The sequence below is a fragment of the Oryctolagus cuniculus genome, chromosome 8 (genome assembly GCF_051225735.1).
Source record: "Oryctolagus cuniculus isolate XC-2025 breed Fujian yellow rabbit chromosome 8, ASM5122573v1, whole genome shotgun sequence".
Classification (NCBI taxonomy): Eukaryota; Metazoa; Chordata; class Mammalia; order Lagomorpha; family Leporidae; genus Oryctolagus; species Oryctolagus cuniculus.
In genome coordinates, this window is record NC_142874.1 from 38,137,706 (window position 1) to 38,163,332 (window position 25,627).

The 25,627-nt window shown below is 39.2% G+C and overlaps 1 long non-coding RNA gene and 1 pseudogene across 1 annotated transcript; one reads left to right on the plus strand and one right to left on the minus strand.

Moving 5' to 3' along the window:
- The window catches only part of LOC138843473 (ATP-binding cassette sub-family E member 1-like), a 1,090,710-nt pseudogene that overhangs the window by 316,851 nt on the left and 748,232 nt on the right, over positions 1–25,627 (plus strand).
- Positions 13,050–24,865, minus strand: LOC149124978 (uncharacterized). Its single transcript, XR_016211827.1, has 3 exons — positions 24,320–24,865; positions 14,949–15,148; positions 13,050–13,289 (listed from the first exon to the last, which is right to left on the minus strand). It is a non-coding gene; the product is annotated as an uncharacterized LOC149124978 (long non-coding RNA).

A 25,627-nucleotide genomic window follows, 5' to 3' on the forward strand; every position in this document is an offset into this window, starting at 1 on the left:
CCACACTGCACCTCCATGAGGCTGGATGGAGTATCTACAACAATTCAAATTCTGTAACAGATATTTGTCTTGTCACTCCCATTTATCTTTTCATTTATTCAATTGTTTCAGTAAACATAGCCTCATGGGTATTTATTTTATACTTGGGGTTATAATCCAATGTTACCTGATTTTTTTTTTTTGCAACTCACAATCTTGTTTTTTTGAGTACTTTCTTATTTTGTTTAATAAAATATGCTAGAACCTCATGTTGTAAGATTGTGCCAACACTTAAGGGTCATTCTTTCTTTTATTTGATAACTCATTTCTGTCTATTGATAAACATTCACTCATCATATTTAGATGACAAGCTGTTTAATTTCCAAGTATTTAGGGGAATTTCTAGCTATCTTCCTGTTTTGGATGTTTAGTTAAATTTTATTTTTGTTCAGTGATTTAAGATGTATGACTTATGTTCTTTAAATTGTGTTAGGGTAGAGTAGTAGGTTAAATCTCCGTCTGCAGTGCTGGCATCCCATATGGGTTCATGTCCCGGCTGCTCCACTTCCAATCCAGCTCCCTGCTAATATGCCTGAGAAAGCAGTGGAGGATGACTCAATTGCTTGGGCCCCTGTACCCATCTGAGATACCTGGAAGAAGCTCTGGGCTCCTGGCTTCAGCCTGGCCCAACAGCCCCAGCCATTGTCTCTCCCTCTCTCTAACTCTGCCTTTCAAATAAATAAATAAACTCTTTAAAAAATATGTTAGGGCATATGTTTTGTGGCCAAGAATGTGTTTTATCTTGGTGTAAAGTCCACATGGGCTTAAAAAGAATGCATACTTATTGTTGGAGAGATTATTATATAAATGCCAATAAGATTGAAGTATTAATAGTGCTAGTCAGGCTACCCAATCCTGACTGATTTTCTGTCTGCTTAATAGATTAATTACTAAAATAGAGATGCTTAAATTTTCAACACTAGTGGACTTGTCCAGTTAATCTTTTAGTTCCTTTTTTTTTTGCCTTACCTATTTTGATGCTCTAGTGTTTATTCAGTCACCTTTAGAAATGTAACATTTTTATGAAGAATTGAATATGTTATCATTAGGTAAAGCCATTTTATATCCTTGATCATTTTCTTTGTGCAGAAGTCTGCTTGGTCTGAGATTAACACAGTATCACACCTTTCTTTTACTAGTGTTAACACAGTATATCATTTTCCAGTGCTTTGCTTCATTTCTTTATTTTAATTTTTACTTAGTTTTTAACAGATTCAGTAGATTATAGATGCAATTCTAAGGATATAATGATACTCCTTTCCTCCTTCCCCTCCCCCCACCTTGAACCTACCATTGTCTTTATGTTCAAAGTGGATTTCTTGTTGACAGCATAATTAGGTTTTTATTTTTAAACCCACTTCAACAATATTTGTCTTTAATTAATGTGTTCATACAATTTGTAATCAAGCTGCTTATTGATGTAGTTGGATTCATATCTACCATGTTCTCAACTGTTTGCTATTCATCATATTCATTCTACTCTTGTTTTCTGCCTACACTGGTTTGAAAATTTTTATAGTAGTTGCTCTAGAGTTTCCAATATACATTTTAAACTAATATGACTTTGCTTTCACATAATATATCACTGAACATGGAGTATAACTTATAATGCAATGTTGCCAATTCCTCTATCTCATTCTTATCTTTTAGATCAATTAAAATCAAGAAAGAAAAAGACAAAAAATGCCTTTATTTGTTTTTCCTCCAACTTGCCCTTTACTTTCATAAATGCAAGATTCTGCCCTGCATCATTGCCCTTTGTCCTGTGCCTGTGACTGCAGGCCATGCTTTCCTCAAGTGTCTGCCCTGTGGCAGGGCCTCTGTTCCTCCCTGAGGGGCAGCAGGACAGTTGGTATGGGAAGAATGTCCTTTTTCCAAATAGGAGAAAGTCCTGAGGATCATTTTTCCTGGATATGGTGATTGTGTCACAGTGATTTCCCTCTTTGCTTACTAGAGTCAGGAGGGAATTTTCTTTTTCTTGGATCTTCACAATGAAAACCAAGTGAGGGGCCAGCGCTGTGGCGTAGCAGGTTAATGCCCTGGCCTGAAGTGCCAGCATCCCATATGGGAGCCAGTTCAATACCCGGCTGCTCCACTTGCGATCCAGCTCTCTGCTATGGCATGGGAAAGCAGTACAAGGTGGCCCAAGTCCTTGGGCCCCTGCACCCTCACAGAAGACATTACTCCTGGCTCCTGGCTCTTGGCTTTGGCTCAGGTAGCTCTGGCCATTGCAGCCAACTGGGGAATGAAACAGTGGATGGAAGACCTCTCTCTCTCTCTCTCTCTGCCTCTCCTCTCTCTGTGTAACTCTGACTTTCAAATAAATAAATAACTCTTTTAAAAAAAATAGAGAAAAAAGGAAACCAAGTGAAAGCAGGAAGCCAGACCCCTACTTTGCACCCTATACAAAAAGCAACTCACAATGAAACAAGTATCTAAATCTAAGACCTGGAGCCATCAAATTACTATAGGAAGACATAGGGGAAACACTTCAAGACATGGGCGTAGCATAGGCAAAAACAGATAGATGGGCTTACATCAAGCAAAAAATGTCTGCACAACAAAAGAAACACACAACAAACTAAAGAATCAACCAACAGAATGGGAAAAAATATTTGTCAACTATGCAACTGATAAAAGATTAATATCCAAGATATATATAAAAAGCTGAAAAAATTGAAAAGCAACAAAAGAAGTAATACAGTTAAGAAATGGGCTAGGGATATAAGCAGGCATTTTTCAAAGGATAAATACAAATGGCCAACAGACACATAAAAATGCTCAGGATCACTAGCCATCAGGGAAATGCAAATGAAAACCACCACGAGGTTTCACCTCACCCCAGTTAGGATGACTATCACCCGAAAATCAAAAAACAACAAATACCAGTGAAGACATGGGAAAAAGTGCCCTAATACACTGTTGATGGGAATGTAAGTGAGTACAGCCATTGTGGAAGACAGTATGGAGCTTCCTCAGGAATCTGAAAATAGATCTACCATATGACCCAGCCATTCCACTCCTGGGAATTTATCCAAAGGTAGTGAAATCAGCATTTGAAAGGGTTGTCTAGACTCCCATGGTTTTTTTTTTTTTTGGTTGTTTTTTTTTTTTTTTTTTTTTTTTTTTTTTTTTTTTTGACAGGCAGAGTGGACAGTGAGAGAGAGACAGAGAGAAAGGTCTTCCTTTGCCGTTGGTTCACCCTCCAGTGGCTGCCGTGGTTGGCTCGCTGCGGCCAGCACACCACACTGATCCGAAGCCAGGAGCCAGGTGCTTCTCCTGGTCTCCCATGTGGGTGCAGGGCCCAAGCACCTGGGCCATCCTCCACTGCACTCCCAGGCCACAGCAGAGAGCTGGCCTGGAAGAGGGGCAACCAGGACAGAATCCGGCACCCCGACCGGGACTAGAACCCGGTGTGCTGGCGCCGCAGGTGGAGGATTAACCTATTGAGCCGGGGCGCTGGTCTATATTCCCATGTTTACAGCAGCTCAACTCACAATAGCTATGATATGCAATAACGCAGTTGTCCAGCACCTGATGACCGGATTAAGAAATTGTGCTGTATATACGTTATGGAATACTACTCTTGCTTTCAAATAAAATGGAACTAACTAAATACACTTAAGAAAAAGAAGTAGTTGATTTTTTTTTTTAGATTTACTTATTTACTTGAAAGTCAGAGTTACAGATAGAGAGGAGAGGCAGAGAGAGAGGTCTTTCATCCGTTGGTTCACTTCCCAGTTGATGGGGCTGCACTGATCTGAAGCCAGGAGCCAGAAGCCTCCTCCAGGTCTCCCACGTAGGTGCAGAAAGGGTGCAGGGGCCCAAGGACTTGGGTCATCTTCTACTACTTTCCCAGGCCACAACAGAGAGCTGGATTGGAAGTGGAGCAGCCAGGACTTGAACCGGAGCCCATATGGGATGCCAGCACTACAGGCAGCAGCCTTAGCAGCTACACCACAGCGCTGGCCCTGAAGTAGTTGATTTTCAATTTGCTCAGCCTTGTTTTCTTATACAATAAGAGTCACAATTTCTAAGCCCTTTATAATAGGAGCTGAAACTAGAATTCCTACTTTTATTATATTCAAGATAATCCAAAATAGATTAAAATACTATTTTCCTGTATTTTTTTTAAAGATTTATTTTATTTATTTGAAAGACAGATTTAGAGACAGGTAGAGACAGAGAGAGAGGTCTTCCATCTGCTGGTTCATTCCCTAGATGGCCGCAACGGCCAGAGATGCGCTGATCTGAAGCCAGGAGCCAGAATCTTCTTCCGGGTCTCCCAGATGGGTGCAGGGGCCCAAGGACTTGGGCCATCTTCCACTGCTATCTTAGGCCTTAGCAGAGAGCTGGATCAGAAGAGGAACAGCCAGGACTAGAATCAGCATCCATATGGGATGCCTGCGCTCAGACCAGGGCTTTAACCAGCTGTGTCACAGTGCCGGCCCCTTCCTGTATTTTTTTTTACATATTACTTTTAATTCACAAAATGTTTCTTGAAAACATTTTAATAGAAATATATTTATATACAATATTATAAAGCAACATCATAGGAAGAAATAAACAGCAAAATTTTTACAATTTAGGTTACATTTAGTAGACCTTTGCTCTCTCAAAATTGTTCAATTTTGGCTGTAAATTATATGGGAAAACTCAAGAACCTACAGTTATAAAGCCCTGTGCAACTATTTGACTTGAATATATTCTCATCCATTTATAAGGACCAAAAGCTGTCTAGTTAACATAGCAAAATTTAAATATGTTCTAAAAGTACAATTTCGTTCTCTCATTAGAAGTCAACAGTGTATGGGCCAGTGTCATGATGTAGCAGGTTAAACCACTGCTTGTGACACCACATCCAACATTAGAGTGCCAGTTTGAGTCCCACTGCTTCACTTTTTATCTGGTTTCCTACTAACATGCCTGAGAAGCAGTAGAAGATGACAAGTATTTGGGCCACTGCCACCCAGATGGAGTTCCTGGCTCATGCTTTTCAGCCCGATCCAGTCCTACTGTTGTGCCTGTTTGAGCAGTGAATCAGCAAACAGGAGATTTATCTCTCTCTCTGCCATTCAAATAAATAAACCTTTTCTAAAGAAGTAAGTAAATAATATGGACTCCACTGATGAAGGTATACCTATCTATATTATGTACAAACAATAAATATCCACATCAAGTTCATGACAGTATTATGTAATATATGTTTCTCTAGAGAAAGCAAATCAATTTCTGTGGTGAGGAAATTTTTTGATTTATATTAAATTACTTTTATTTCTAGGTGGGAGTAGATGTTAGCAATAATAATTTTCTTGGAAGTTAGTGAAAAGGAAACATCTGACTTCCTTTGTTTATAACAGAAATTTCCCATGCCCCACATCAGGAGAGCCTGTATTTCAAAGAGCTTTTATGTCTCAGAAGAAATTTTTTTTAATAACTGCCAAGTTAGATAAATTGAAAAGTACAGCAAAGATGATAAACTGGATATTGAAGATTTTTTTCCTCTCAATTCTGTCTTTAAAAACAAAGATTATTTGCTTTATGGTGTTAAGAGATTATAGACTGTAGGGTGCAATGGAAAAAAACTCCCGCATTTGATATGGAATATTGCATTTGAGATTCAAAAATGAAAGATTTTATAGAAGTAGACACAGGAAATTTGTATGTCAAAGATTTCAAACAAGTTTACCATGTATTTTTCCTTCATTATTTTATCTTTAGAACTAAATATGCATTAACAAAACATCTCAATGTTATTTCAACATTAGGGAGACATCTATACAGTGTTGACTGAACAATATAAACAAGTTTTGACAAATTTGAAATTAAAGCTACTTATTTTTAAAATAAAAAAAATCACCAGTGCCCAAATTTAGGTTTCTAATTCTCTTACCCAATAAAATGAATTAGAGGCCCATGGCTGGTTCTAGGATCAGGGCAAGAAACATGCAAGGTAAGACCGGAGCATCATGGATTGCCAGAAAGTAAGAAAGCACTCAAAATAAATAAATAAATAAATAAAATCAAGAAAGAAAGCATGAAAGACACAGTAACTTGTCTTTACAAAGGGACAAAGTAGTCATCCGATTGAGTTTATGATGGTCATATATAGACAATTTGAGCAGAAAATTTTTAAAGGATTATTGCATTATAACCCAAAGTATTAAATAAATATCCATGAGGCCATAATAACTTCTGTAATTGACTGAATAAATAAATAAGAGGGCAAGGATAGACAAATGCCCAACATAGAAGAATTTTAAATAATTGGTGTAAACACTGTCCCATATTTTCCTGCTCCTTAAGTGTAGAGAAACCTAACAAGCACTGCTCAGGCAGGTGATCAAGGGCATCAGAGATGACTGATGTGAGAGGAATGACACTTTTCCTTTGAGACCCTCCACCCCCAAACCGGTAATTCCTGTTTAACCGTGAGAATATCGTCAGAAAATGCAAATTGTAGGTCAGTCTATAAAATATCTGTCTCAGATGTCTCAAAATTGTTTAGGTCAGCTAGAACAAGAGAAGTCCATCATGGTTAAGAGGAGCCTAAGGAGACATGACAGCTAAATATAATGTGGTGTCTGGATAGGATTCTGGAACAGCACAAAGGCATTAGTTAAAAACTGAGGACATTCTAAAATATGGACTCTGGCTAACAGAGCTATAACAGTTTTGGCTCATTAATTGTGAAAAATATATCATGATAATATGAGATGTTCATAAAAGAGGAAATTGGGTATAGGATACATGAAAACTGTAACTGTCTGCAAATTTTCTGTAAATTTTAGACTTGTAAATTTAAAAGTTTATTCAAAATCAATCAAATTTTCAGTCACTGTACACAATTAGCTGAAAGAGGATTAAGGAAATATAACAATCATCTTAAAGAATAATTTCTCCCTTTTTTCTTCATTTCCGCTGCAGTGTGAATGAAGGCTTAACCACTGTTTTGCTTAACAACACATTTTGAAAATATACCACGGTCTTAGTTCATTACCAGGTTGTAGAAATACAATGGTAGGCAAAATAGTTTCACAGTTAGGCCACTGCTCAACAGTTATTTATTTATTTATTTATTTTTAATTTTTTTTATTTTTTTGACAGGCAGAGTGGACAGTGAGAGAGAGAGACAGAGAGAAAGGTCTTCCTTTTGCCGTTGGTTCACCCTCCAATGGCCGCCGCGGCCAGCGCGCTGCGGCCGGCGCACCATGCTGATCCGATGGCAGGAGCCAGGAGCCAGGTGCTTTTCCTGGTCTCCCATGGGGTGCAGGGCCCAAGCACCTGGGCCATCCTCCACTGCACTCCCTGGCCACAGCAGAGGGCTGGCCTGGAAGAGGGGCAACCGGGACAGAATCCGGCGCCCTGACTGGGACTAGAACCCGGTGTGCCGGCACCGCTAGGTGGAGGATTAGCCTAGTGAGCCGTGGCGCCGGCCCTGCTCAACAGTTAGTACGAAGGGAAACAATAGGCAAATATCTGATTGAAAACACCCACCACAAGTGTTTGGCCTGGTAGTTAAGCTGCTGGATAGGAAGTCCATGTCCCATGTCAGAGTTCCAGGGTTTATGTCCTGGGTCTGATTCCAGCAGTGATGGCCCAAGTAGTTGGACCCCTAATGACATAAAACTGGGTGGTAAAAATGCCATCTTAAGTATTAAAGTAATCATATAGATAATATTAACTGTTAAAGGTATCATATAAATAAGATCAAGTGTCTGATAATAATAATAGATAGAATTATAAAGGAGAGAATGTTCCAACATGGGAAGCAGGCCACAGAGCAGAATCATAGAATGACAACGATTTTACATAGCACTCTGACCTCAAAATCAGCCCTTAAGGCATTCTGGTCTGGCTGAAAAGCCCATGAGAGCATTTCAGGCATGGAAATCCAAGACACTGTGGCAAAAAAAGATGCCCTATATGAAGGATTTCTGTGAGAGAGACCCCAGTAGAAAGAAGTGGTCATCAGAGAAGGATGTATTTTTCTCTGAAGGGAGGAAAGAACTTCTGCTTCGCTTATTGTCTTGTCAAAATACTGACAGAGATTGTTGAGTCAAAAGGCTACCATAGCCTTGGCAGCTCATGTCAAGAGCCTCAGGTGATCACTGATGTCATGCATAAGAGTTCTAATTGTTAAATTAACAACAGGAGTCACTGTGCACTTACTTCCCATGCAGGATTTCTGTCCTCAATGAGTTGTATTATGAGAATTAACTGTAAAACTTGTTCTCAAACAGTTGTGTGTGTGTACAAATTGTTGAAATCTTTACTTAGTATATAGTTGATCTTCTGTGTATAAAGTTAATTGAAAATGGATTTTAATGGAGAATGGGACTGGGAATGAGAGAGCGAGGAGGAAGTGGGGGGGGGGGGCAGGTATGGTGGGAAGAATCACTATATTCCTAAACTTGTATTTAGGAAATTTGTGCTCATTAAATAAAAAGTTTCTTTGGGGAAATAAATAAATAAATAAATCACAGCAGTCCAGAGAGGAATAGGAGATCACATTCCAGTATCTCTATACGCACTCTGGATCCCTGCTTACAAGTCCATACTTCTTCCTAGAAGGCACTGTGGCCTTGAGGAGACAGTTAGAATTGGCTATGTTGTGAAAGCCCCAGACCTTGCAGACCCTTCTATGAAGATGACATACATCATCTCATACTACAGAGATTAGGGAGGCCAAGAATGGATCTCACCCCACCCCCTGCCTACTATAACTGCCTCTCAGTTATAAGGACATCCCTTTCCATGCCAGAACCCTGAACAAAAGTGAATAATATTTCTTTTCTGGTTTGCTCATTTTAGTATTTAGCATTTTAGTATTTAAAGACTAAGGATTCTGTATGGCAATATTCTATTTGCATCCATCTGTGTTACTTGACTGTGAGCTTTTTGCTGATAAGTGCCATGTCTTATATATCAGTGATGAATAAATATGTTTTCAGTGGGTAAGTAACATAAAGCTCATATCATCACTCAAGAGTTGAAACTTTGATATTGAGTTCACTCCCTTTGGGCTTTACCTGAAGTGAGTGGCACTGTTAGCAGATGGTCTCCTCTTGCAGGCATCACTGAAAAGTAGCCATGGGGGTTGGGGGTGGGGACTTAAACAGGCCAAAAACATCTGTTATGCCACATATGTGGTTTGTGACCTTGGGTCTCAAGATTTTAATTTTTTTCACTTTCCCATTCTCATATGAAAATATGAACTTCCTTTGGGTATTCTGCATTTGAGAGTTCAGTGTTTTCTTCCAAGTGAAATGGCTCTATCCTAGCACACAGGAAAAGATGTAAACCAAGCCACACAATCCCATGGGCCCTCCTCTGTTTAGGACTGTGAAAATGAGAGTGAAGTGAAGATGGGAATGCAGGTTAGATGGAGTCCTGTCGGTATTTTATGATGCTATTACTCCTCTGCCACTCAATAAAACAATTTGAAATGCTAATGAGAGTGATGCTGTTCTAGTTACATCCTTAAATCCACGCCAATTTATTTTTCAAGCAAATCTTGCACATACTCCTGTGTTTCACTATAATTAGTTACATCTTGCTAGATTAGATCTCACAACTGATCTTAACAAACCAAAACTTTGAACTTTTACTATAGTTATGTGGAGTGGGGATGACATGAGGAACAGTAAGTCTTCTCTCAGCAAACAGACACATTCTATTTTAAGACAAATCTGGACACAAAAGTGAGGATTAGTTCATGATTATACCATTGCATTTCTATCATCAAAACTATTAACCAACACATTAATTTCACAGCACTTACAGGCCTCCCAGAGCTGCCACACATTGGTGTGTAGGTTATGTACTACACAAAACCAGGAGTATCTGTAACATGTGCTGTTTACTTGTATGGAGTTCAATCTTATACTTGTTTATAGGTGTTCTGAAGGCCTTCCTGGAGTGCTATGTGATATGTCAGTATTAAGTTATCGATCATTGATTTATCAATATTGGAATCCGGATCACTCTGAATTCATTAATTAGATCATTTTTCTGTGTTTTCTTGATGAGACTACTATTTGAGAAATCAAATTGTCCATTTAGTAATCTGTGAGCATGTTTGAATGGCTGCTCTGTGCTGACATTTTATCAATTATATTATTATCCAGTAAGATCTTAAATAAATGTCCTATCTAGAAAATACCAAATCAATGATTTCAAGTTCTGAGAAAAGGAATATACTTCTTCCCAATCAATATGGTAGATCCATGGAAATTGGACTTCTTAAACTCTTTGGTGTCTATCAACTCCACATGATTAAAACTTTTTTTTTTAACTTGAGAGGAGGAGAGAGAGAGAGAGAGAGCAATAGATAAAGAAAGGTCTCAAATTTGATGCTGCCATATCCATATACCCATAACAGCAAGGTTGGGATGGCCAAAGTCAGGAGCTAGAAATTCCATCCAGGTTTTTCACATGGGTGAAGATACCAAAATAAATAGTTGAAGTGTCACTACTGTCTGTCAGGGTCTGCCTTGGCAGCAAGCAAGAGTCTGGAACTGGAGCCAGGGATAGAATCCAGGTACTCTGATATGGGATATGAGTAGTTTAGCTAACATCTTTACCTCTAGGCTAAACTACTAGCATGTAAGTCATTTTAATTCTCATAGGAGACATACAGTTACTCAGGAGGGATGAAAAGTGCTGTGATCCAGTCCAGGAATTGTGAACCCTTCTAGGGCTGGCTGTAAATTTTCTATCATAGGACCTATAAGGCTCTCTGTATTCAATTGCTTTACAGCAGGTTAATTTGTTCAATTAATATTGTCAACAGAAGAATTAAATAGATTAATGAATCCTTTTTATAATAAGTTTTAATAGGCTGAACATTAATGTTCATTATTGCTAATATAAGGGGCTTTTTCTAAGTAGCCATGAAAACTTTCCATAGCCAAAATTCATTGTATTAATTCCAAGTGAGTGTGAAAGGTGGACTCTCTACAAAGAGACATATTGTATGTTGTAATAAACACTTTTGATACCAACATTTCCCTTGTGTGTTTACAGGAACTGCATATTTGAAGTCTCACAGTGCTATAGAAAATGAGATATTATCATATTTTTCCATAGTGACTGAAAACCCATTTTATGCTATCAGATAAAAACTGTGTATTCCATTAAAGTTTCCATAGGTCCCCAGCCAGGAGTATTATACAATATATGATGCCCACCAACCAGCTAGTTACAACCATCAAATTATACCCTACCAGATGTTCAGTATAAAGTGAATAATGACTACGATGAATCTGTTGAAGGTTCGCCTTGCAAAAGGGACAGGTATAAAATGTAGTCCAACAGATGGAATGTTTAAAAGAGAAACAGCTGCTTACTGTCAACTTGTTTTCTTTAACAAATGTCCTCTCCTAGTCATTAAAAGGCTTTTTTCAAGGCCATTCACCATGTTGGAAATAGCTATTTTGTCAACACACATCTGCACGTTCTCAAAGTCTGCACAGTGTGATTTTACAAGGCAATTAGTGGAATTTCATTTGAAGAGTTGCAAAAGAATATAAAAAAAGAGGAAAATGCCTTTCAATAAGAGACAAATGGATGTATTCTTCAAGAATAATGAGAACTTTCCACATTAGTGTTTGATAAATGTTCATTTGGTTATTGCTTTACAAACAATAATGAAAAAGATTAGCAGGAATGTGAAAAAAATCAACCATAATCATGGAAGTGATAAAGCAAACTTTGCTTGAGATTTAGATCAATATATTGTCACCCTCCAAAATGAACAGTTTATTTGACATTATTGCAGTGCAAATCACTAAATACATTTTTACTAATTAACAATTGGCAAACAATTCATTATTTGGGGATGGTGGAAAAGAGTTACAGAAATAGTACTGATAAGATTTTTGTAACTTTATTGCAACTTGCAGCTTATAACTTATAGTTAGTCTATTTTTAATATTTATTATTATTTATTTGAAAGACAGAGTTACAGAGAGTTAGAGATGGAAAGAAAGGTTTTCCATCTTTTGGTTCACTCCCCCAAATGGCCATGATGGCTGGAACTGAGCCAATCAGGAGCCTGGAGCTTCATCTGGTTCTCCCACATGGGTACAGGGACCCAAGAACTTGGACCATCCACTGCTGCTTTTCAGGCCATATTAGAGAGCTGAATAGAAAGTGGAGCAGCCAGGACTCAAACTGGCGGTCATATGGGATGCTCGCACTGCAGGTTGGGGCTTTAACCTGCTGCACCACAGTGCTGATCTCTTTTACTTAATCTTAATATTTCTAAAACAAACCAGTTACCTATATGCTTAAGTACTTGTAGCATAAATCATGTCAGAAAGAATTTTTTAATAAAGTAATACCAAAAGGATGTATCTACCATACATAAAGTAAGGTGAAATATTTTTGACTTGTAGTATGTATCACCAATCCATACACTTGGCTTCAGGGTGGCAAAAAAAGTTTCATCTTCTGTTATAACTCTGAATGAAAGTCATTGTCTGGTGTTCAAAAGTACTGTGAGAGCTCATCAAGAAAGTGCATAATACTAGAATACAAGCATTTAGGGGTGAAGGTGATCAGTGATGGCCCATATACTTAACATTTACTACCCCTAAATCTAACATAGCTTAGAAATTCACTGAAAATACAAAACCAATTCTATTATTTGTACATCCTGAATGTATATTAAATACTTTATCTCCCAATATCATCTAAATAAATTCTACTAAGTGTATCGTGGAAGTGTTCTTTCTTTTTCTCACTTTAAACCATAGCTAGTACTTTCTGAGAAACATGGAATCTTAATGTTTTCATTTTTGAGATACATTTTGATTGTGAAAATAAAACCAAGAAATCATAGTTACCGGGAAGCGTAAGTCTTACCCTGAGGAAAGTTTATGTAAAAATATTTAATATGCAAACAAGAGTCTAAAATATCATATGAAGTGTTGCTGTTGATTCATTCTGAGAGGAGGAGCGTGGTGGGAGCAAGAGGCGCGGAGTCACCACACAGACCCCGGGAGTCGGGTGAAAGCAGGCTAGACGCGAGCAGCTCGCAGATTAGTTTATTTCAATTGGTACAGCAGCTTATATAGCCAAGGCAGCCAATCCGGTCAAGGGGCACTTTATGCCCTAACCAATCATAGCCTGTTGCCAGGCAGGCTTCTCTGCCAGGTGGGTTCCAAAGCCACTCCTGAGTAACTGATGCTCACTTGCCAGCAGCCATCTTGGCATGGCCTTCTCATTCCACCACAATGAAGTGCCTAGAGATTGGGTATTAGACAGTTTTAAAATTACAGTTTACTAGAGCTGTAAACAATGACAAGAAGGTTGACTATAACCCAAAATTGGTAAAAACTGTTGAAAACAAAATCATGATTCTGCTTTGAAAATGTAACACATTCACTGGGCCGTTGATACTGTAAACTCCAACCCCTAGTATCTTATACCTTGATAAGTCTTAGAGAATTTCTTTTGTAAGTATAACGATGTTCTAAGATTTAGATATTACTGACAGCTACATTAGAAAAATCATGGACAATTTGGTGACATAACTGAAAGTTTGAACCATTTTTACCACCATATGAATTATTCACCTGAAGGGAACAATCCAAAGATTAAGGTTACTCATATATAACTAATAGACAACCCCAAAATGAGTAACAGGAAAAAGACCAGATTCACTTGCAAAGACTTTTTTTAAAGTTTTATTTTTCTTAAGCTTCTATTTAAAATGAGTTGAACCGTATCTAATAGCTGATTTTCAAAGGAAGAATGAGTCATGTCAGAAATGTTGTCAGTTTTGATTTTATGAGATTTGGCAAAAGGCTTTCTATTTTCTTCATACTTTATGAGATCTCAAAATAGATTTAGGAATCCCCCTCCCCCTACTAGAGTAAACACAGTACTAATGTGGATTCACAGAGTGCTTTTCCATTTCTAAAGAGCTTTCTCCTGTATTACACAGCTTTGCTAGTCCTAAAAACCTCCTGCACTATGCATTCGAGGTGTTAGAATCCTTGTTTTACAAAGGAGAAAATTAAGGCACAGCTGGTTATCGGGTTTTCCAAGGACACAGGTTGCTGTGAGGCAAAGCTGGGGAGTGAAACCCAAGTGTCTGACTCACTGCTAAACTGTTCTTCCGACCACTTTGAGTGCCGTGGGAGGTCCCCAGGAGTGCAACCTCTGACTCTTCAAGGATGGATGCCGTTCCTCCACTGAGAGTAGTGAAGGTGTAGGGCGATGTGCTTTTAAATAAGGCCACAGATAATCTCTCCATGAGAAAGATTTTATTATACTACCTACCTTTGTATTCTTCCCTTTTTCCTCCTTTTGTACCTTCCCTGTGGATGACATCAGTATCTCCATAGCATTGCTTTAATCTGAACTCTGATGACACGCATATTTCTATCTCTAGCTCAGATTTCCCTTCTATCATAGCTTCAGACCTGAAAGTATATCTGCCTATTGGATACCTCTACTGGGTGAATTCAAACTAAAAGTGTTCCAAATGTAGTTTACCATTGTGTCCATAGTGTCCCCATACTGGCTTCTCTTGTTTTCTGTATTGGGATTAATACCCACTTTACAAACAAACCAAAACTTGAAACACATCCTTATCCCTTCCCTGTCAATCCCTCATATCCAGGCATTCTCCAACTTCAGCCAATTCAATTTCCCAAATACCTCTTAAATTCTATCGGCCTTTTCCATTCTTATTGTCTTATTATCAGTCCCTCATAATTTTCACCTAGTTTAAGATCACTGCTTTCTAACTGGTTGCCTTTCCTGTAATTTGATTTTTATGTGAACCCCCTTTCCACACAACAGTCAGTTATCAATCGCTACCCAAAGCATTATGATAAAGTTTTAACTCTAATGTGGTCAGTAGACGCAATCTGACCTGGCTGATGGCTGCTTACCTAACTTCAAGGCTGACCACTTTCTGTTTCACTATCCAAGCTCAAATAGTTTCCTTGCTCTTGAACGGAGCTTCATGAAATGTAAGCAGGAATGGCACGTGCCACTTTTGGATGACAGCTCTGAGAACATGCTTCTTCACCATGTTTCTTCACTCTATGGCAAAGCAGGTATAGATGGAAGAAAATTCGTCTACCTGTATCTGGGAGAGAAGATGATATGGAACACAGCTGGAGCCAAAGCAAGATGGACACATGGAATCAATGCAAAATCAATGTTACTCTAGGCCACTGAGACTTGGAGATCTTCTGTTATCTCAGCATGATTTAGCCTATTTTTACTGACACATTTACCTAGAAGGATCCTCTTCTCTCTCTTTGCACAGCTAACTCACGTCTTCTTGTCTCAGCTGAGATTTCATTCTCTTAACACTGTAAATTGTCTCTCTAACTCCTTGCCTGGGTGCTCTGTAGATTCCTGAATAATGGTGATGGCTCTGCATTGTGATTCCTCAGTTACTGCTTGTGTCTCCTATTAGATGGTCAACTCTTTAAGGACACAGCCCATTTATTTCTTATGGTCTTACTCCTTTCTTTTAGTAACCAAGACATAAATGTCATGCCATATCTATGTTGTATGTATGAATGATTTTGTTTTAAAATGAAGGAAAGTAATTAATAGAAATCAATTTACACATCCCCAAATGCTGGGAAAGATTTTCAGCTTCAGAGCTGTGTGAAGAACAGCTCTCTTTGAGAACTTTCCTTGCTTTGGTGACAGATGGAACGCTGCAAGAAAAACTTGTTACCACTGGCCTCCAACTTTCCGGTATCGCGCACTTGCAAACATTCACAGAGCTCTGGGAACAGTTTTAATCATAAATTGTAGCCTAGATTACATTTTTGTTCCATGAGTTACTTGAATGTGTTCAATTTCATTCTTGTGGTCATGCCCAATAACAAATCCACTAACCATAAAGCACAATTTATACTGGGAACAAAAATGTGAGAAAGTAAAGGGGACATTGTGACCAATAGGCTAAACTACCACCTGTGATGCTTGCATCCCGTGTGAGAGTGCACATATCCCAGACTGAAATACTGATTCAAGTCCCAGCTACTCTGTTTATGATCCAAATTCTTATTAATGCATCCTGGGAAGCAAGAGATAATGACTCAAATATATGGGTCCTTGTAACCACAGGGAGATTTGATGTAGTTCCAGTTTCCTGGTTTCAACCTAGTTCAGCTATAGGTATTGTGGGTAGTTGGGGGTGAACTAGCAGATGGAAGATCTCTCTGGGTGTGTGTCTCTCTCCCTCTCCCTCCTTCCTCTCTCTGTCACTTTGCTTTTCCAGTAGATGAAAATAAATTCATAAGCATTAAAAAGAGGTCATTCAACTTTATACTTAGTGTGTCTGTGTGGGTGCAAATAGTTGAAATCTCTACTTAGTATAGAGTTGGTCTTCTGTATATAAAGTCAATTAAAAAACAAATCTTTTGCCGGCGCCGCAGCTCACTAGGCTAATCCTCCACCTTGCGGCACCAGCACACCAGGTTCTAGTCCCGGTTGGGGCGCCGGATTTTGTCCCGGTTGCCCCTCTTCCAGGCCAGCTCTCTGCTGTGGCCAGGGAGTGCAGTGGAGGATGGCCCAAGTCCTTGGACCCTGCACCCCATGGGAGACCAGGATAAGTACCTGGCTCCTGCCTTCAGATCAGCGTGGTGCGCCAGCCGCAGCACACCGGCCGTGGCGGCCATTGGAGGGTGAACCAACGGCAAAGGAAGACCTTTCTCTCTGTCTCTCTCTCACTAACTCTGCCTGTCAATATATATATTATATATATATTTTTGACAGGCAGAGTTAGTGAGAGAAAAAGAGACAGAGAGAAAGGTCTTCCTTTTTCTGTTGGTTAACCCCCCAAGTGGCCGCCACGGCCGGCACATTGCGGCCAGCATGCTGCGCCAATCTGAAGCCAGGAGCCAGGTGCTTCCTCCTGGTCTCCCATGCGGGTGCAGGGCCCAAGGACCCAAGCCATCCTCCACTGCACTCCCAGGCCACAGCAGAGAGCTGACTGGAAGAGGAACAACCGGGACAGAATCTGGTGCCCCAACCGGGACTAGAACCAGGGGTGCCAGCACTGCAGGTGGAAGATTAGCCTAGTGAGCCATGGCACAGGCCTAAAAACAAATCTTAATGGAAAATGGAATGGGAGAGGGAGTGGCAGGTGGGATGGGAGTGCACGTGGGAGGGCGGGTATGGGGGGAAGAAACACTATGTCCCTAAAAGCTGTAAACATGAAAATTTGTATTCATTAAATAAAAACCTTAAAAAAAGAGGACATTCTGTTTAAGGCAGAACTACAAAAGTGCTTATGTGGAAGATTGGTAAGTAAAAATCTCCCTTAATCTTGTTTATTCACCTGTTCTCTTCTTGATGGGTGGTTTCATCAGAGACACTAGGAAGTATGTGGATATTTCAAAAACCTGGGAAATGGAGTGAAAGATAAGCTTATTTTGGTGAAAAAAAAATTTTGAAAACCATGCTTAGGAGGAATCTTTAAAATCTCATCAAAATGTCTGTTATGACATGCATAGATTTCAATTATTTTATACCAAACTAGTTTATTGTTAATTTTATTATTCTACAAACTTCTTGAGGTACCCTGGTGATAATTTTGGTTTTACATTAAAATCACAGCATACATTTAAGTCCATCTGTGTATTATCTGTTGCCAACTCTAGCATCATTTATGCAATAGGTTTTTAATATATATTTGTTTCCAATCTATACCTTTTTCTTGCTAGTACTTATGCCTTCCCCCCATTAAATGTCTTGAAAACATTCAAGGAATAACATAGATTTAAACTCCCACTTTCTAAGATTTCTTAGTTTTCATCTTTGATACTCCACACACACACACATAAAGCCAAGACAAAAATTTCAGGCTGAGGTCATGAAAATCCTCTGACAATATTCTATTGAGGGAAATTTCCTAGACTATCTGCCTCTATATTGTGCAAATATCTTGTGATCCTCTGTCTATGATGTTCTTTTGATATCTTAGAATCCAAAGATGTCCCTCCTGAGGATGGCCTTCCCAGGGGCTGGTCCATTCTTGGAGATAACAGAGGACTCATCCAGGAGCACGCCTCTGACATGCTGGCTAACCAGTCCAGAGCAAACACTCCTCCGTGTAGACTGTGCACTCCAGCAGGCAATGTTTGTCTGCCTTCATGATCCCTGGTCCCAGAACCACACAACTAGGGACCATCTCTGGCCCAGAGACTGCTGAAATTATTCAAGCCAACCAATTCCATACTTCTTCTTCTGCTTTGCCTTTTCTTACCAGTTGGAAATCCCAGTCAAGGCTCTGCCCTTGTGCTTGCTCCCAGCCCACACTTCCTGTGTCCTGACCTAAACTTGATACTTCCCTTGTGACTCTGTGTGGCAGGGGCCTGCAGTGACTCCTTCTCTAGCACAGGTGAGGGTAACAAACTGTTCACTTGGGCCTTCCCTGTGTCTCCTACTGGTGGACGTTCGTCACTGGTTTACAGAAAAGCACACAGGAGCACCTTAGACATTTTCTCCCTATTTGCCTAACCCATTTACGATTGACAATTTGTCTCGGTGGTTTACTTCACTCTTGATTCCCATTCCTCCTGAAAGGATGTCTTTGATTATCTCTCTATGCCACACAATGTACTTCTTGTGAGAGAGACGGCCTATCACATAAGTGACCCAGACTCTGAGATGCTGTGCCCCGAATCTGGCTCAGCATTTCTGGCTCTGATTTATTAGGAAGGAAACTTGGAGAATCACATGTCCTTCTTCTCCACTCCAGCACCATGAACAGCTGTTGCTTCTTGTTGAGAACCTCACTTGAATCTAAGGGACTCTGATAATTTAGTTAAAATGTCACAGTCTGGAAAACAGAGGCTTCTGAATAAAATCATAAAAAGTTAAGATTGGAACTGCTTTTATGCCATACAGACTAATGCTTTATTTCTTAGAGGAAGACGCTTAAAGCAGATGCTTTTAATGGTCTCCTAGACCTAGAATACGTTAGTGGGAAGCATGGGAGTACAATCCAGGTCTCTTAAATTCTTGTTGTGTGCTCTTTTATTTAGACCATGCTATTTTCCTTCCTTCTCTCCATCGTCTCTTCCTCTCCAATTCATTCCCTCTCCCTTTCCCTTTCTTTCTGTTATTCAGTGACTATTTCTCAAGTAGTTTCCTCAGAGCTGATGAAAGCTGTGGGTAGACAGGATAAGAAACCCTTGAAGCAGTGAGTGCGACCTTGCAGAGAAAGGATGGAGCTGGGTGAGAGAGGGAAGCCTGTGTGCACAATTAACACTTCTAGCAAAGGAAGGGAGCAGAGAAGGCACAGTTGGAGCTGTTTTTCTCCGAATAGCAGTGGCACAGTTTCCAGGAGTGCTGGGCCTGGAACAACCAGGCCTGGAAGTGGAAGGGAGTGTGGCAATGTAGGATGGCTTCCAATCATATGCTGTCATTGGATTTTGACTCTTGCCTGAAGAATAGGACTTGACTCCTACCTAGAGAAGTTTGGAGGTTGAACACAGCATCTGGAGTATGAGACTGTTTCGGCCACAGGAATTCGGCCACCGGTGCTGTTGCTACCAGGATCCCTTTGTTCTTGTCAGTTTTGCTGGCCAGGTCTTCAACTTTCCATTGACAATGAGTTCCCTTTTATAGCTAGATTTTATTTTTCTTGATTATAATGGCCAATGCCAGTCTCTGTTGCTTGCAACCAAGCACCTTATCTAATACAAAGTGAGACGGCATCCTTTTTCTGGTAGTCTTGAGAGCTGTCAGTTTCTGCAAGCAGCCTCAGTACTAGGGGTAGTAAGGGCGGGAGAGGAGCTGTTCTGTCACAATGAAGCTATCTTTGGTGATCTCAGAGGAGACTGTGAAAAGTAAGATGTTACCCCGTAGCAGATCTGGAAATGAGAGGTTGGTGGAGTAGAGGGGCCTACAAATATGGCTAAGTTTGAGCAGCTGGAAAGTATTAAGGATCTTCAAACTTGGTTAAAGGATGCTCGTGTATGAGACATGGGACACAAACATCATGGGGAGAAATTTAGGAAACAAAATAGCGTCCTTGGGGGGAATTCTGTAACAACGTGGACTGATGGGAAAGGAGTAGGAAATCATGACAGCTTCTGAAATGAGTAGTACTGATGTCTACACATTACGTGACAGTATAATGGGTTTTCATTAGCATCCTCTTCATTTGTACCACTATCACATTGAGATAAACTGTTACACCAGGAAAAAACAACCGAAACACTGCCATTACCTGCTTGAAGGGATTATATTTAGCATCACTTTTTTGAAATTTAAAAAGCATGAGCAAAACTAAGATGATGATTATTAAGAGGGCATTTCCCTCAATTCTTCCCAACACTTGAACAGGGAAATAACTTTAGCATTTGAAAACTCTTTATAAACATTAAGAAAACATGGCTAGCCAGTGTCTGAAAGCCATTTGCAATACATCAGTTTACTTGACATATTTTAGCAGATCTCATTAATTTTTCCATCAGGAAACATATTTCTGTTATAAAGGCCTTTAGAGGCTGCTTGACTAAATATAGAACAGTTTTAATGTGTTTTTTTGCCTTTACTATTACTACAGATGGATTGATCATACCTATGGGGGATGGTTAGCAAATTATTATTTCACGGTTGTCAATAATTTCATAAAATGTTGCTCTTATTGATTCCATAAGATTCTTGCTTGATTTTGTTCCATGTACATTTTGAATTAATTTGAATTTTAACTCTAAATTCTAAAGATGACAAAAAATCAAATTATAAATTCTAAAATAAAACAACCACTAAAATATAACATGCTATCAGTTAATTACTTGACAGAAAACTTGAACTTAGTGGCTGCATACATAGGGTAGGCTCCATGGCTTCGTAGAGCTCCTAGTCTGTTAGAGTCACCATTTCCTTCTTAACTCTTGATATTGTGCCTGGCATATTGTAGGTACTAAATGAATATTGGAGAGCAAGTGAATGAGTAAATGGATGAATATTATCTATAGAAAATACCTTGATTGTATTATTTCTATGTCAGTAATTTCATGTCAACTTACTTTATAAAAATTCCAAGGTGGAATAAGTAGAAATCTCTTTGCATCTATAGAACTGTGAAATTTGAAGTTTCCCAAACAGACTAACAATGAAAATCTCTGCATCTAGCACAAAATGCCAACCTTTATGTAGGATGATTTTAATTAGAGTATGTGTGTATATATGTATGTATGGGTATATATATTTGAAGATAAAGAAACTTATTTAAGACATTATTTAAGGCACTTGTAAGTATCCTGGATATAAAAAGTTAATAAAATGAATCTGTCTTTCATTTATTTTTTGATAGCTAAGGAATAGTCTTACTTCTGTATTAGCAAATTGCTTTTGGAATATGGCAGTCATCATTTAATTACTCAGGACTCTGTATATATAGGGACAAGTCTGAAGATCTTTGAGACTAAACAAATAATTTCTTTACTTTATTTAAAAGCTTTTTTGGGGGACCAGTGTTGTGATGTAGTAGATAAAAGCTGACACCTGTAATGAAGGTATCCCATACGGACATGGGTTCGAGTTCCAGCTGCCCCACTTCTGATACAGTTCCCTGCTAAGGTGCCTTGGAAAACAGCAGAGAATGGCCCATGCAGTTGGGATGCTGTACCCCTGTGGGAGACTCGGAAGAAGCTACTGGTTCCTGGCTTCGGCCTAGCGCAGCCCCTGCAGTTGAGGTCATTTGGGGAGTGAACCAGTGGATGGAAGATCACTGTGTTTATCTCTTCATCTCTTCCTCTCACTGTGCAACTGACTTTCAAATAAATAAATAAATAAATCTTTAAAAAAAGCTTTTTTGGGGGGGGGAGGGGGTGGTGCTGTTGCGTAGTGGGTGAAGCTGCTGCCTGTGGAGCCGGCATCCCATGTGGGTGCCAGTTCCAGTCCTGGCTGTTATGCTTCCTATCCAGCTCTCTGTTGTAGCCTGGGAAGGTGGTGAATGGCCCAAGTCCTTGGGCCCCTGCACCCAAGTGGGAGACTCGGAGGAAGTTTCTGGCTCCTGGCTTCAGATTGGTGCAGCTCTGGCCATTGGATCCAATTGGGGAGTGAGCCAATGGATGGATGACCTTTCCCTCTCTCTCTCTCTCTCTCTCTCTGCCTCTCCTTCTCTCTCTGTGTAACTCTAACTTTCAAATAAATAAATGCCTTTTAAAAATAAATTAAAAAATTTTTTTTGGTAATTGAGTGATTTTTTTTTAAATTATGTATTATTTGGGGCTGGTGCCATGGCTCACTTGGTTGGTCCTCCACTGAGGCGCCAGCATCCCATATGGGCACCAGGTTCTAGTCCTGGCTGCTCCTCTTCTAGTCTAGCTCTCTGATGTGGCCCAGGGAAGGCAGTGGAGGGTGGCCTGAGTGCTTGGGCCCCTACACCCACATGGGAGACCAGGAGGAAGTGCCTGGCTCCTAGCTTCGGATCGGCATAGTGCTGGCCGTAGCGGCCATTTGGGGAGTGAACCAATGGAAGGAAGACCTTTCTCTCTGTCTCTCTCTCTCTCACTGTCTAATTCTATCTGTCAAATAAATAATAATAAAAATTATGTATTATTTGACAAAACTAAGTTAGGGAGATTTGGTGAGGACAAGAAGGAAAAAAATGCCTCTTAGCATGGTTCTAAAACTGTGGAAGAACTATGATGTAATACTATTGCAAAGAAATAATCTATTTTTTTTTTCAAAATCCAGTTCAGTTCATGATGACAAACGTCCCACAAAACTACATCAGAAAATAAGAAGCATGCAATGACTGCTCTATTCACGTATGATGCTAAGTGAAGAATAACAGTATTTACAGATAGCTTTCCAGGCCATCTCCTGCTGCGATAAAGAGAATACTTTTGTATTTTCGGTACTGTATTTCTGTCAAATTGCTTGTGTCAGGGTTGCCCACTTTCCAGTCACAGTGTAGATCTTTAGACTATAGGGTTGTCATAGAAAATAAAATGACCAAAAAGAGTGGCTTGCAGTTGGGCTATTGTATTACTAAATTGGAATACACAGAAGTGAAGAATAAAATACTTCACTTCCGAGTCAGAGAAGACTTTCAAAAGACTTCATGTTTATACCTTTCTCCACAATACCCTCCCAGTTCTGCCCTTCCCAGAAATTTATTTCATCCTGTAGTTGACCAGTAAGATGCACAGTTTATCAAAAAAAAAAAAATGTCTGGTCTTCCACTTTATATACTATATTAAACAGAATTCCATTTTCATTAATTGTATTTATGAATATATGTGGAGTAGGGCTTTTGGCCTACTGGTTAATATGTCCACATCCATATTGGGCTACCTTTTTCTAGTCCCTGCTCTGGTTCCTGGTTTCAGCTTCCTGTGAATTTGCATCCTGGGAAGCAGTGTTGATGGTTCAAGTAGTTGGGTCCCTCACACCCACACAGGAGACCTGGGTTGAATTCCTGTCTCCTTTGCAAGCTTTTGGAATGCAGTTCAGCAGATGGAAGTGCTCTTTCTCTCTTCTTTTTTTTTTCTCTCTCTCTCTCTCATAATAATAATAAAAGCAATTTAATTAAAAACATTTGCAAAGAAGATTCCTAACTGAATTCTGGGTCATGTTTTGCTCTGGGGATTCCCAACTAAAGTTGGGAAAATTAATTTTCTATGGGAACTAGGAAGACCCACAGTAATAGAAAATATCTAATGCCCTAGAGGACATCTGAAAGTTAATTAAGTAGAAAAAAGAAGGGAAGAAAAGGCTTTAAATATAGATCCTTATGATTACTGAGGCTTGACTAAAAATGTCAGATATCTGCTTTGGATACAGAGAAAGACAGAAGAAATTTTTTTGTGTCAGGCAGCATAGGGTGCTGTAAATGATTGAATGTTAAGCTCCCATGGGATTCATTGTTAGGTGCTTAGTGAAATAACATTTTAGATTTTCCTCAATCTTCATCAATAATGTTAGGTCGCTGAATAAATCCTAGGACTTCCCTCCTTAGTATTTTCCCTTTTCTTTTCAACCTACTCAATCATTTTTTCAGACAAAAGGCATTTACCAAAATGTATTTTTTGCAGGACACTTCTGTTCCATTATTCTTAAGGTTTATGGGGGACGTGTGTGAGTTTATAATCAGGGGAAGAGAGAAAAATCTTTTGCTTGAAGTTTATTTGAGAAATGTTGGATGAAGCAAAATTTAAAGCATTTGCTTAAGAGTTCATTTGAAAACTATTAATAGATCAATAGCTTTCCTAAATCATGTTTTATCACATAACACTGAATCACGATTTATCATATAACAACTCCTTACCTCCGCTGCTGTGGACACCACCTAGATATCTTATGGAACTTTAATCTTCCATTGAACCCACCATGTAAAATGCTGACGTTGAGGCTGGCTGGCCGCATTGCCCAGGGTTGCTTCCAGCAGATCCACAATCCCAGACCTCCCATGCTCCATTACGGATGACTTGTGAGGCATTTGCTGGTTACTGCTGTTTTGTCAAATGAGCTAAGCAAGCCTAGAACAAGGCTGAAGTACTTCATCTCCTGAAACTGTCATGTTCCATTCCTTACGCAGGTTTAGCCAGCCTGGCTTCTTCAATTCCCATCTTTCCTCTCTTTGCTATTCAAATTCAGAGAAGGTCTTTCACTGGTTCTCTCCAGATGTAGGAAATGAAATGATTTCTCAAACTCTTATGTTTTCATTTTTGAGGTCTACGAAGAAGCAACAAGTCATTCAACACTTTCTGATTTCTCCCTTGAAAAAATTACAATTTTAAGGATTTGCAGCCCATTTCTTAACATTCTAGTACTTACTGGGGACTTAGGAAGAAAGAAGGAATTTTTCTAGATCATTTGATATTATTTCCCTCATGGCTTTTTGTTGGGACCTCCCCATGACTGGGAATTTTTGTTCAAGTGCAGTGGAAAAGGGGGAGGAGGAAGAGAAGGAAGGAAATTCACTAACAAGAATACAAGTCAAAATTAGGTTGAAATTCCTAATTACTTTCTCGCCTAAAAAGGAAATGATGTCTAATTGTTGGCCTTTCATCATGTTAACTGGCAAAATGACTGAATTAACTGTGATGAGGGTATTGTTAACATCACAATTTATTTGGAGTTCGGCTGTGGGAAAGAGGAGTTTCTACAGAAAGTTAAGCCAAGTTAAACAGAGAAGGGAAAAAATACTGTTATTCCCTTTACTCCAAGTCTGGGTTAAAGGGTTGATTATGTGGGAAGATGCCAAAGGGTCAGATATACAAAACCAATGGAATCTGGCATCTTGACAAATACCTAAATATAACTTATGGTTTCAAGTACTTTCTCTTATTTTGTTCCATTAATTTGGGAATTCTGATATAGATTGTTATCAAAACCCAAAGGAAGCAGTTTATTGTTTCTTACAAATGATTTAGACATTTACAAAGTAAATAAAAAGTTAGCATTGTAATATATTTTGATATAGATGACTTTATGCCTTTATAGACAGCACATTTCTTATAAAACATAAGAAATGCAACATGTCCATTGTAACAACTAGCCTCTAAAATATTTTTGTACATGTATAAATATCATAGCTTCATGAAGTTTAGAGAAGATTCTTAAGTCCTATTTT